Here is a 13,728-nt window from a genome sequence, read left to right on the forward strand (position 1 = left end):
TTGCTTGCACACACACACACACACACACACACACACACACACACACACACACACACACACACACACACACACACACACACGGAGAGAGAGAGGGGGGGATGAACTAAAATGGTACCTCCAGATTTAATGTTCAGATATCGATTTTTCACGTTCGTACTTGTTCCTTTATTTTACTGCCTTTAATTTTTCCTCACTAATGACTTTGTCTCCTTTCCTCGCTTCTGTCTCTCCCTCCCTCCCTCCCCCTTCCCCATCTCTGTCTCTCCCTCCCTCCCCCTTCCCCATTTCTCTATCTCTCGCTCCCTCCCCCTTCCCCATCTGTCTGTCTCCCTCCCTCCCCCTTCCCCATCTGTCTGTCTCTCCCTCCCTCCCCCTTCCCCATTTCTCTATCTCTCGCTCCCTCCCCCTTCCCCATCTGTCTGTCTCTCCCTCCCTCCCCCTTCCCCATCTGTCTGTCTCTCCCTCCCTCCCCCTTCCCCATTTCTCTATCTCTCGCTCCCTCCCCCTTCCCCATCTGTCTGTCTCTCCCTCCCTCCCCCTTCCCCATCTGTCTGTCTCTCCCTCCCTCCCCCTTCCCCATCTGTCTGTTTCTCCCTCCCTCCCCCTTCCCCATCTGTCTGTCTCTCCCTCCCTCCCTCACCCTCCCCCATTTCTCTATCTCTCTTTCCCTCCCCCTTCCCCATCTGTCTGTCTCTCCCTCCCTCCCCCCATTCCCGATCTGTCTGTCTATCTCCCTCCCTCCCTCCCTCCCCCTTCCCCATCTCTGTCTCTCCCTCCCTCCCCCTTCCCTATCTGTCTGTCTCTCCCTCCCTCCCTCACCCTCCCCCATTTCTCTATCTCTCTTTCCCTCCCCCTTCCCCATCTGTCTGTCTCTCCCTCCCTACCCCTTCCCCATCTGTCTGTCTCTCCCTCCCTCCCCCTTCCCCATCTGTCTGTCTCTCCCTCCCTCCCCCTTCCCATCTGTCTGTCTCTCCCTCCCTCCCCCTTCCCCATCTGTCTGTCTCTCCCTCCCTCCCCCCATTCCCCATCTGTCTGTCTCTCTCCCTCCCTCCCTCCCTCCCCCTTCCCAATCTCTGTCTCTCCCTCGCTCCCTCTCTCTTCCCTCCCTCTTCCCTATCTCTCTGTCTCCCCCTCCCCTTCCCCATATGTCTGTCTCTCTGTCTGTCTCTCCCTCTCTCCCTCCCCTCCCCCATCTCTGTCTCTCCCTCCCTCCCCCTTCCCCATCTGTCTGTCTCTCTGTCTCTCCCTCCCTCTCTCCCCCTTCCCCATCTGTCTGTCTCTCTGTCTCTCCCTCCCTCTCTCCCCATTCCCCATCTGTCTGTCTCTCTATCTGTCTCTCCCTCCCTCCCTCCCCCTTCCCCATCTGTCTGTCTCTCCCTCCCTCCCCCTTCCCCATCTGTCTGTCTCTCCCTCCCTCCCCCTTCCCTATCTGTCTGTCTCTCCCTCCCTCCCCCTTCCCCATCTGTCTGTCTCTCACTCACTCCCCCTTCCCCATCTGTCTGTCTCTTCCTCCCTCCCCCTTCCCCATCTGTCTGTCTCTCCCTCCCTCCCTCCCCCCATTCCCCATCTGTCTGTCTCTCTCCCTCCCTCCCTCCCTCCCCCTTCCCCATCTCTGTCTCTCCCTCGCTCCCTCTCTCTTCCCTCCCTCTTCCCCATCTCTCTGTCTCCCCCTCCCCTTCCCCATCTGTCTGTCTCTCTGTCTGTCTCTCCCTCTCTCCCTCCCCTCCCCCATCTCTGTCTCTCCCTCCCTCCCCCTTCCCCATCTGTCTGTCTCTCTGTCTCTCCCTCCCTCTCTCCCCATTCCCCATCTGTCTGTCTCTCTATCTGTCTCTCCCTCCCTCTCTCCCCATTCCCCATCTGTCTGTCTCTCTATCTGTCTCTCCCTCCCTCCCTCCCCCTTCCCCATCTGTCTGTCTCTCTGTCTCTCCCTCCCTCTCTCCCCATTCCCCATCTGTCTGTCTCTCTATCTGTCTCTCCCTCCCTCCCTCCCCCTTCCCCATCTGTCTGTCTCTCTGTCTCTCCCTCCCTCTCTCCCCATTCCCCATCTGTCTGTCTCTCTGTCTCTCCCTCCCTCTCTCCCCATTCCCCATCTGTCTGTCTCTCTATCTGTCTCTCCCTCCCTCCCTCCCCCTTCCCCATCTGTCTGTCTCTCTGTCTCTCCCTCCCTCTCTCCCCATTCCCCATCTGTCTGTCTCTCTATCTGTCTCTACCTCCATCCATCCCCCTTCCCCATCTGTCTCTCTCTCTCTCCCTCCGTCCCTCCCCCTTCCCCATCTGTCTCTCTCTCTCCCTCCCTCTCTCCCCCTTCCCCATCTGTCTGTCGCTCTCTCTGTGTCTCTCCCTCCCTCTCTCCCCCTTCCCCATCTGTCTCTCTCTCTCTCCCTCCCTCTCTCCCCCTTCCCCATCTGTCTGTCTCTCTCCCTCCGTCCCTTATCTTCACAAAAGACTAAGCTGTAAATGACTTCCCAGTACAATGGAGACACCATTGATCATACAGCTCTCACTTCCCAGATAGAGTACTTGAATATAGACCCCCTCTCTCTCTCTCTCTCTCTCTCTCTCTCTCTCTTATACACGTAATCACACACACACACACACACACACACACACACACACACACACACACACACACGTACGTGTGTGTGTGTGTGTGTGTCTTTCCATTACGGCACTGTTTACTGGTCAAGAGGAGAGTATTGCAGTGACCGGCACTTAACTCCCAGTGAGACCTAACAACACACATCAATCAGCCCCTCTCAAGTCCTTGTTCATGTCGACACACGTACGATCCTGCATGACTGCGAAATCTGGTTAAGAACATTGATGGTAAACTCGGGGAGAGTTAAGCTGTTCTTTGATGCGATTTCTAGAACAACATCAACAAGTGATGATGATGATGATGATGATAAGGAGGAGGAGGGGAAGATTAAAAAAAAATAATAACCACAACACCAGCACCATCAACACCACCACCGCCACCATCAACACCACCACCAACAACAACACTACCATCAACACCACCACCAACAACAATAATACCACCAACAACAACAACAACAACAACAACAACAACACCAACAACAACAACAACACCACCAACAGCAACAACACTACCATCAACACCACCACCACCACCAACAACAACAACAACACCAACAACAACAATAACACCACCAACAACAACACCACCACCATCAGCACCACCATCAACAACACCACCACCAAACAACAAAAACGTCAACAGCACACAGGATTCAAAAACCAGTTTTTCAACTGTTACTTTACGCCGCCCAATCTGCTATCTACAGACACTAAGTGGTGGGTGGGCTGGATGCGAGCAACACAGTTTTACAACATGTGAGCGATACAACTTCATCTTCAATCTGTTGTCACGTATGATTTTAACTGAGGTTCAATTCGTACAGTGATCATTGTTTTTGCAATCTTGTCTGAGTAGCTTGAGTGTTTTAGCTTGACACGTAAGCATGTGAGTGCATTGGTCTTTTTTCTTTTCTTTATTTTTTTCCATTTCATTTTCAATATTGACAGAACTTGATTCGGATTTTACGTGGACGGAGCGAGAGGTGGATGAATTGGTCTGTTTAACACACTCAGTACGGCCAGTCCTCTGTTCTCCTCTACACAGACCCCTCGGATGTCCAGTGGGTGTCTCAATGACCCAACCTTTAGCTTCCGTCGTCAGAATTGTGGTATTCTTTGTCAACATTCACCTTTTCAGTATAAGAGCCTTCCGCTTGCAATATTTTGATGATGGTAATTGGGGTGAAACGCTGTTAACGTCGTCTCTTTCGCCGTTCGTATGGAAAGAGTTAACGTCGGTTTATTACTTTGTGTGAGCCCTCTTCCATTGGTTTTTGAGAACTGACAGGGTATTCAGCCCTGAGATGGCCCCTTGCGGTCGGCAAGGCTATATTTTTTTTTTTTTTTTTTTTTTTTTTAAACACGAATTGATCACGTTTGATTTCGCTTCACAGATTTACATCATGTCGTGTGATTAGTTTGAATTTCCGTGATTAAATTTCGTGGTCATCAACTTTTGTGTTTGATGATGGTTTGCATGACTCGCTGCGTGAGTCTTTGTTGCAGTTGTTTGCAGTAATTTTGTCTACGTTCTTTAATTTTGTAATTTGCGATTTTATTTATTTAATTATTTATTTATGTTTGCGTCATGCGGAATGTCAAACACGAGTCCTGTGAATACACAGCCTGAATCAATGTTTCAGTCAATATAATTTATCTGTATGTATTGATAGTGAGTTTTGATAGTTTCAGGATTTGTTGGTGGTATTTTTGATTGTGTACTATTTACGATTGTGTGCTAGGACTTGTGTGTGTGCGTGCGCGTGTGCTTGCGTGTATTGTGTGGGGGTGGGGGGATGGATGAATAGTTTTTAAGGATGTTTGGTATCTTGTGTTCTATTTTTCCTTTTTGATATTTACATAATATGTGTTCTATTTGTAAACGCCTTGGGCTTATTTTCAATATTAGGCGTAAATGCTAATATTAATGATACTAATAATACTAATAATTGATACATATATATTGTATTGATTGAAGCATTGATTGGTTGACTTGTTCAGTTCATGTGCAAAGTGGTAGTGTTATAAAAGCTTCTGAGACAGTCAATACCAGAACGTAACAATGGCTGCTATACACACTTCTAAAGTGAATGAATGAATGAATGAATGAACGAGCTATTGAAAGATAAATAATTGAATGAATGAGCGCATGAATGAATAAGCAATTGGAATAATTAATCAAGCGGTCCTTAATGAAAAGTCTTTTAACAACATAGATATCAGACTATCCACAACAACAACAAAAAATCAGACGAAAAAACAACAACAAAAGCGAACAACTAAACAAACTGTAATAATACCAAAGAAAGGTTCAGCACAACTAAAACTTAAGCAGTGTGAAAAAAAAGTGAAAAAACAGGTGATTTAAGAACTGTATGCACCGTCTGAGTCACGTAGGTATAACCTACATCAGTGACCGCTGAAGGTCATTCATTTCCCTTCACATCACACAGTGTTGACAATGTCTAACTCAGTTTTCTGTTCTCTATTCTGTGAGTAACGCTGGAAAAACCACCACCACCACCACCACAACAACAACAGCAGAAAGGCGATGGACAGTATCAGTATCAGTATCAATATCAGTAGCTGAAGGAGGCGTCACTGCGTTCAGTCAAATCCATATACGCTACACCACATCTGCCAAGCAGATGCCTGACCAGCAGCGTAACCCAACGCGCTTAGTCAGGCCTTGAGAAAAGAAGAAGAAGAAGAAATAATAATAATAAAGAATAATAATAATAACATACACACACACACACACACACACACACACACACACACACACACATAACACCCCCCCCCCCACCCCCCCCCCCCCAAAAAAAAAAAGTCAGTGTATGTCTTCCATGAATCAAGCGTCAAGATGTTTGTGTGGGGGCAATTTTCACAATACCCCCCCCCCCTACCCCCACCCACCCGCCACCCTCCAGACGGAACGAGCAGTGTTCACAACAAGGCGTGGACCTTCACTCTGTCAGTCACACAGAGGGGAAGACATGTGGATATGGCCTGGGTGTTTTGTCTTCCACGAATAAAGCGTCAATATGTGTGTATTTTGTCTTCCATAACTGAAGCGTCAATACGTGTATGTGTTAATTTTGTCTTCCACGAATTAAGCGTCAACGATTGTGCATGTTGTCTTCAGTCCACGATTTAAGCGTCAACGTGTATTTCATCTTCCACGATTTAAGCGTCAACATGTATTTCATCTTCCACGAATTAAGCGTCAACATGTATTTCATCTTCCACGATTTAAGCGTCAACGAGTGTGCATGTTGTCTTCCACGATTTAAGCGTCAACATGTATTTCATCTTCCACGATTTAAGCGTCAACATGTATTTCATCTTCCACGAATTAAGCGTCAACATGTATTTCCTCTTCCATGACTTAAGCGTCAGCATGTATTTCCTCTTCCATGAATTAAGCGTCAACATGTATTTCATCTTCCATGAATTGAGCGTCAACATGTATTTCCTCTTCCATGAATTAAGCGTCAACATGTAGTTCCTCTTCCATGAATTAAGCATCAGCATGTATTTCATCTTCCATGAATTAAGCGTCAACATGTATTTCATCTTCCATGAATTAAGCGTCAGCATGTGTGTGTGTATTTTGTCTTCTCTGAATTTTAAGCGTCAATAATATGTTTGTATTTTGTCTTCCACGAATCATTCATCAATCAATGTATGATATACATTATAAAAAAAAAAAAAAATAACATTACATATAATAATACCTATACCTGTCACAGGTAAGAATTTCGCGACTTATGACCAATTGCAAACAAGTAAAATGCAGACCAGATAGAAACGCTAAGTTACACTGAGTAAAGAAAAGAAAGAAAACCTGTCCAGAAAGTGTACCACGTTCCAAACAGCTTACCTGAGCAACAAAACTCACTTCGAAAATCACGTGCGCAGTGCGTTATTCTGTTCAATCCACCACAGTTCTGAATCTTCGGCAAGAAATGGCCGTTTCTGGGTCGAAAATATGTCACAAGACAATCGAGAAGAACCCCCACCCCCACCCCCTCCCCCGAATCAATTGCAAAAGTGGGCGGAGCCAATTCAATGGTGTCATTGTCAATCAAGCCTAATCCAGGGGCGCTGTTAATTGACAGCTGTCTGAAAGATGAATCGGTTTTTGTGTGACTGTTCCCCCCCCCCCTCTCTCTCTCTCTCTCTCTCTCTCTCTATCTTTCTCTCTCATGAGCTGTCTCGCTATATTCCACTTTCCCTGTCCCTAAACACACACACGCACACACAACACGTGCGTGAGTGCACGCATCTCTCTCTCTCTCTCTCTCTCTCTCTCTCTGTCTCTCTGTCTCTCTCTCCACACACACACACACACACATACACATACACATATCTTCTCTCTCCACAACCATACATACTCTTTCTCTCTCTCCACACACACACGCACACACACACACTCTCTCTCTCTCTCTCTCTCTCTCTCTCTCTCTCTCTCTCTCTTTACACACACACACACACTCTCTCTCTCTACACACACATTCTCTCTCTCTCTCTCTCTCTCTCTCTCTCTCTCTCTCTCTCTCTCTCCCCACACACTTCAAAACATTTACAAATTACAAACCGGCCGTGCTCACCACCCCTTACACAACAGCCCCCTTCACACACACACACACACACACACACACACACGTGTTCCAGCATGCAGCGGCGCGCGCCAGTTGCTTGCTAGCTTTCAAACTGTTGACACTGTCAACAAGCACACATAGAGTCCTGTTGTGGCGCTCTGTCCTTCAGTAAGTTGAGTCACAGCCAAGTTAAGTGAGTGTCCCATAGAACGTCACGCACACTCAGTAAGCTCATTAGCAAATGACACAAGATCTTACTGACATTATTATGAAGAAAAACTGGCGCTTTATCCAGCCCTGACTACAGGCAATACAAGTTTAGCATCCGAAATTATTGGACCCATTTTACCGGCAAGTTGTGCGCATGTATGAAACGATATTACCATTTATGTTGTAACCCATTTTTGGTGGATTTCGACTCGATTTTTGTACGCCTCCAGCTCCCAGCCTGGGAGTTGATAGCGTCACAGACGTAGGATCTACGTCGTATGGGTCACTGCAAAGGTTCCTACTAGAGGGTTTTCAGGAGGGGGTGTGGGGAAGGTGTCATTGTTGCTCATCGACCACAAAGTTAGCTTTCTGAAGAAGAGAAGTGTTGGAAAGAGAGGGGGAGAAAATGTGGGGTGGATAGAAGGTGCATGGTGGGGGGTCGAAAAGGGCGGGGGGGGGGGGGGGGGGGGGGGGGGGGCGGGGCGTGGGCAAGGCACTGTGATCAACTCAAGGGAAGCAACCTCTGATAGGATGAACAGATCTATTTCAGTGGATTCCTTCCCCCAACCCCGTGTTTTTTGCGGCCTGCAGTATTCACGAGATATATATAAAATGACATGACAATGTCAAACACGTTTAGTTGTTTTGCGTAAGGTAAGACTGACGTAATGTACTTCCTTGCAGATGTTGAAATGGATAACGTATTTGTTTCATTTGCTAAGACAAGCGTTTAAAAGAAGAAGAGATCAATTTCAACGTATTTCTACTTGTGCCCCAAAATTTGGGGGACATTTTGTTTTCTGTATATTTCGAGCATGATGAATGATGACGATGATGAAGATGTTGCTATGGGGTTCTGTTTAGGTTTGGGACTACCTGACTAGGCTGTACTCTAATATCCCAGCGACAAGGCTGTACTCTCATGATATATCCCATCGACAAGGCTGTACTCTCATGATATATCCCAGCGACAAGGCTGTTCTCTCATGATATATCCCATCTACAAGGCTGTACTCTCATGATGTATCCCAGTGACAAGGCTGTACTCTCATGATATATCCCATCGACAAGGCTGTACTCTCATTATATATCCCAGCGACAAGGCTGTACTCTCATTATATATCCCATCTACAAGTCTGTACTCTCATGACATATCCCAGCGACAAGGCTGTTGTCTCATGATATATCCCAGTGACAACGCTGTACTCTCAAGATAAATCCCAGTGACAAGGCTGTACTCTCGTGATATATCCCAGCGACAAGGCTGTTGTCTCATGATATATCCCAGGCTGTTGTCTCATGATATATCCCAGGAACAAGGCTGTTGTCTCATGATATATCCCATCGACAAGGCTGTACTCTCATGATATATCCCAGCGACAAGGATGTTCTCTCATGATATATCCCATCAACAAGGCTGTACTCTCATGATATATCCCAGCGACAAGGCTGTTCTCTCATATGATATATCCCAGATACAAGGCTGTTGTCTAATGATATATTCCAGCGACAAGGCTGTACTCTCATGATATATCCCAGCGACAAGGATGTTCTCTCATGATATATCCCAGTGACAACGCTGTACTCTCATGATATATCCCATCGACAAGGCTGTACTCTCATGATATATCCCAGCGACAAGGATGTTCTCTCATGATATATCCCATCAACAAGGCTGTACTCTCATGATATATCCCAGTGACAAGGCTATTCTCTCATATGATATATCCCAGGTACAAGGCTGTTGTCTAATGATATATTCCAGCGACAAGGCTGTACTCTCATGATATATCCCAGTGACAAGGCTCTTCTCTCATATGATATATCCCAGATACAAGGCTGTTGTCTAATGATATATCCCAGCGACAAGGCTGTTCTCTCATATGATATATCCCAGATACAAGGCTGTACTCTCATGATATATCCCAGTGACAAGGCTGTACTCTCATGATATATCCCAGCGACAAGGCTGTACTCTCATGATATATCCCATCGACAAGGCTGTACTCTCATTATATATCCCAGCGACAAGGCTGTACTCTCATGATATATCCCATCTACAAGTCTGTACTCTCATGACATATCCCAGAGACAAGGCTGTTGTCTCATGATATATCCCAGTGACAACGCTGTACTCTCAAGATAAATCCCAGTGACAAGGCTGTACTCTCGTGATATATCCCAGTGACAAGGCTGTTGTCTCATGATATATCCCAGGCTGTTGTCTCATGATATATCCCAGGAACAAGGCTGTTGTCTCATGATATATCCCTGGCTGTTGTCTCATGATATATCCCAGCAACAAGGCTGTTGTCTCATGATATATCCCAGCGTCAAGCAGGCTGAGACGTACAGACATTGCAGTGAAGGTCAAGGCCTTTGATCAACACTCACAAGGATCGACTCACCCATGGATCGAGTGGGTGAGCCTCCACTGTGTGGTCCCAGTCTTCCTATTGAAGCACACACAACACTCAGTTTAACTCACTCAGTACGGCCAGTCCTCTCTTCTGCTCAGACCCCTCGGATGTCCAGTGGGTGTCTCAATGACCCAACCTTTAGCTTCCGTCGTCAGAAATGTGGTATTCTTTGTCAACATTCACCTCTTCAGTATAAGAGCCTTCCGCTTGCAATATTTTGATGGTGGTAATTGGGGTGAAACGCTGTTAACGTCTTCTCTTTCGCCGTTCGTATGGAGAGAGTTAACTGTTTGGAAGATGCAGGTCACGGGCAGACAACCCACTTCCGAGTGGACCGGAACCCGCGTCATCCTCAATCGTCAGTCTGCGCCGCAGAAGACGTCGCCATGACGGCTGGTAGTTTTGATCCAACGAATTATAAAAAGAGGAGAAAATAATTATGATAGTGAAAAAAAAAGAAAGAAAGAAAGAAAAAAGAAAAGTTTGGTCCACGTCGCGGGTGGCTTAATCAACAATGGTTAAGGAAAGGAAGTGGTGTTGAAGCAAACGGTTAATGCTGAGTGCACCTCAGTTGTTAATATTTCCGACCTTTTATTAGGTGAGTATATGTATGTATGTGTCTTTTCAATGTCTCTCCGCTCTTAATAATGATAGAATCTGGAGTCCCCAAATTCAGCACACACAGGCGTGGCGGGAGAGCATTCAGTTCTAAACCTGTACAAACATGGAATTCGCTGCGTCCGTCCTTTAAAAACGAATCTAAAAACGTTCTTTTTCAAGCAGTCTCTACTGATATGATTTAGGCATTTTACTGATTTGATACTTTGTATTCTATAGATCCACATCCATTTCTTCCATGTGTGTGGGTGGATGTTTTATTGTTGTTGTTGTTTTGTGTGTGTGCGTGGTGGTGGGGGTGTCTGTTTTTGTTTGGGGGTGTGGGGGGTTGGGTTTTTTTGTGTTTTTTTCTTCTTACTGGCGTAATATTGTAATGAACACTGAGATATTTGAAAGTGCTATAGGTCTATAACTGCATCATTAACATTTAAAATCATCATTACTAATATCATTATTATGTAGGCCATAAACTCTTGAAAGATTCATAAACAACTTAGAGAACAAAATACAAAGCAAGTCCACACCAACTCTCCACGTCAATTGATATTGTACGTCATATTAATGATGACGTAGTATTCCTGGCTTGGCAGAGCGTGGGTCTTCTGAGTAACGAAACGTTGTACAGCTAAAGGTGCAGTTTTTTCCAGTCTCCTCCAGTCTCCCAGGCCAACATATCGTGACCTGTATCAGTGTCCAGTGGATTATGGAAACAAGAACATACACAGCATGCACACCTTGAAAACGGAGTGTGGCTGTCTGCATGGTGGTGTAATACACGAACGGTCATACATGTAAAAAGTTACGTGTCTGTGTCTGTGTGTGTGACTGAAACCTTACCGAATGACACAGGAAACGAATGATGAGCGCCCAAAGGCAGCTGTCAGTCGGCACTACTTAAGTAGGCAGCCTGTTGTGCAAATGACTGTGTTTGTAAACTGCTGAGAGCTTGGTCTCTGACCGAGGATAGGCGCTAGGTATATAAGTATATCCATGGCATATCATGTCATACTCCGTTGCGGTTTAGCACGCTGGGTGGTACATCAACACGTCCTTCCATGACCCACCGACCACTTACATGGATGACAGTATATCTATCCAAAGAGAGGGCGCCACCACAGAATCATGGTTTGAGTGTGCGTGCTAGCTATCTGGGCATCAGTTCGTGCCTCACTCCGCTGGGCGTCGGTCGCTTACAACACAGCTCGCTTCACTCGGTTCATCCGAGTTTTTGTTCGCGTAACTGATTTCAGTTCAAAGCCTCTTAATGGAATACCTGATGTACAATACAGTATAAAGTCTCCTGGAGTTCATTATTTCTGTACATGGATGTGGCTGTTACCTGTGTTGTTTCCTGGATACCATAGATATAATGTGTTTGCAACACACATTCCGTGATGGCTCTGCAGACATTCTGAAATAGCTCTGCCAAGTTGTGTGTGTGTGTGTGTGTGTGTGTGTCACAGTCAACAAACGAAGGGGGTTTAGGCAAAATCACGCCCTCACATTGGCTGTGTGGTTCTCGGTCGGTTGTCATGGAAATTGTATTGTGATACTCTGTTATCACAGATTTCTCTGTGTGAAATTCGGGCTGCTGTCCCCAGGGAGAGCGCGTCGCTAGAATGAGAGCGCCACCCATTTTTTTCCCCTGGTATTGTTTCTGCCTGCAGGTGTATCGGTTATTACAAGTGGATTTTTCTAGGCAGGGGTGTTACCACCACGCCAACTCTTCACATGTTATCTGGCTGTCATAAGTATGTAACGTGCACGATAGTGGGTCACCACCTTGAGAAACAGGGAGAGACAGAAACAGGCACCGAGAGAGACAGACAGACAGACGTACAGATAGAGAGATAGAGACAGACAGACAGACAGACAGACAGAGATAGAATCAGATATATATTCTGAGCAAGGCAGGGAGACAGACAGACCATACCACTCAACATGTGATCAAAACATGAGCCAGTCATCAATAGGTATTGGTACATTCAGCACTTTTGACACGTCAACAGCACGTACTTTTTGTACAACCTTATTAAGTGTGGCTTTAATATGGAGGAAAACACCCCATGCGTGCGTGCGTGTATATATATATATATATATATATATATATATATATATGTGTGTGTGTGTGTGTGTGTGTGTGTGTGACAAATCAATACATATAAATCTTGATTCATACCCTGTATTATTCAAACATGAAAAGGAAAAATAAGTAAACCAAATAGTAATGTAAAGGAATAAAACAGGATGACCGGATGTGTAGCAAAAGGAAGAAAGAAAAAGAAAGCAGTATAAAAAAAAAATTAATTAAATAATAATAATTAATTAAAAAATGAAGAGGGTATAACAGAAAGGTATAAAGAAAAAAGAAAACCAAAAAAAAAATCTGAAAGGAATGGGGAAAAAAAAGAATGAATATCAAAAACGAAGTGAAAAATATTAGTATCACAATCTCATCGTTTTAATACAGCATGGTATTGTTCGCTGATGCAAGTTCTACTCACTGTCCATCTCTATGTGTTGTTCAGGTGGTGTCAGTATAGTGTTCAACAGGTCACTTCTCACTGTCCATCTCTATGTGTTGTTCTGGTGGTGTCAGTATAGTGTTCAACAGGTCACTTCTCACTGTCCATCTCTATGTGTTGTTCTGGTGGTGTCAGTATGGTGTTCAACAGGTCACTTCTCACTGTCCATCTCTATGTGTTGTTCAGGTGGTGTCAGTATAGTGTTCAACAGGTCACTTCTCACTGTCCATCTCTATGTGTTGTTCAGGTGGTGTCTGTATAGTGCTCAACACGTCACTTCTCACTGTCCATCTCTGTGTGTTGTTCAGGTGGTGTCAGAATAGTGTTCAACAGGTCACTTCTCACTGTCCATCTCTATGTGTTGTTCTGGTGGTGTCAGTATAGTGTTCAACAGGTCACTTCTCACTGTCCATCTCTATGTGTTGTTCTGGTGGTGTCAGTATAGTGTCCAAGGTGTCGCTTCTCACTGTCCATCTCTATGTGTTGTTCAGGTGGTGTCAGTATAGTGTTCAACAGGTCACATCTCACTGCCCATCTCTGTGTGTTGTTCTGGTGGTGTCAGTATAGTGTTCAACACGTCACTTCTCACTGTCCATCTCTATGTGTTGTTCTGGTGGTGTCAGTATAGTGTTCAACAGGTCACTTCTCACTGTCCATCTCTATGTGTTGTTCTGGTGGTGTCAGTATAGTGTTCAACAGGTCACTTCTCACTGTCCATCTCTATGTGTTGTTCTGGTGGTGTCAGTATGG

The sequence above is a fragment of the Babylonia areolata genome, chromosome 12 (genome assembly GCF_041734735.1).
Source record: "Babylonia areolata isolate BAREFJ2019XMU chromosome 12, ASM4173473v1, whole genome shotgun sequence".
Lineage (NCBI taxonomy): Eukaryota > Metazoa > Mollusca > Gastropoda > Neogastropoda > Buccinidae > Babylonia > Babylonia areolata.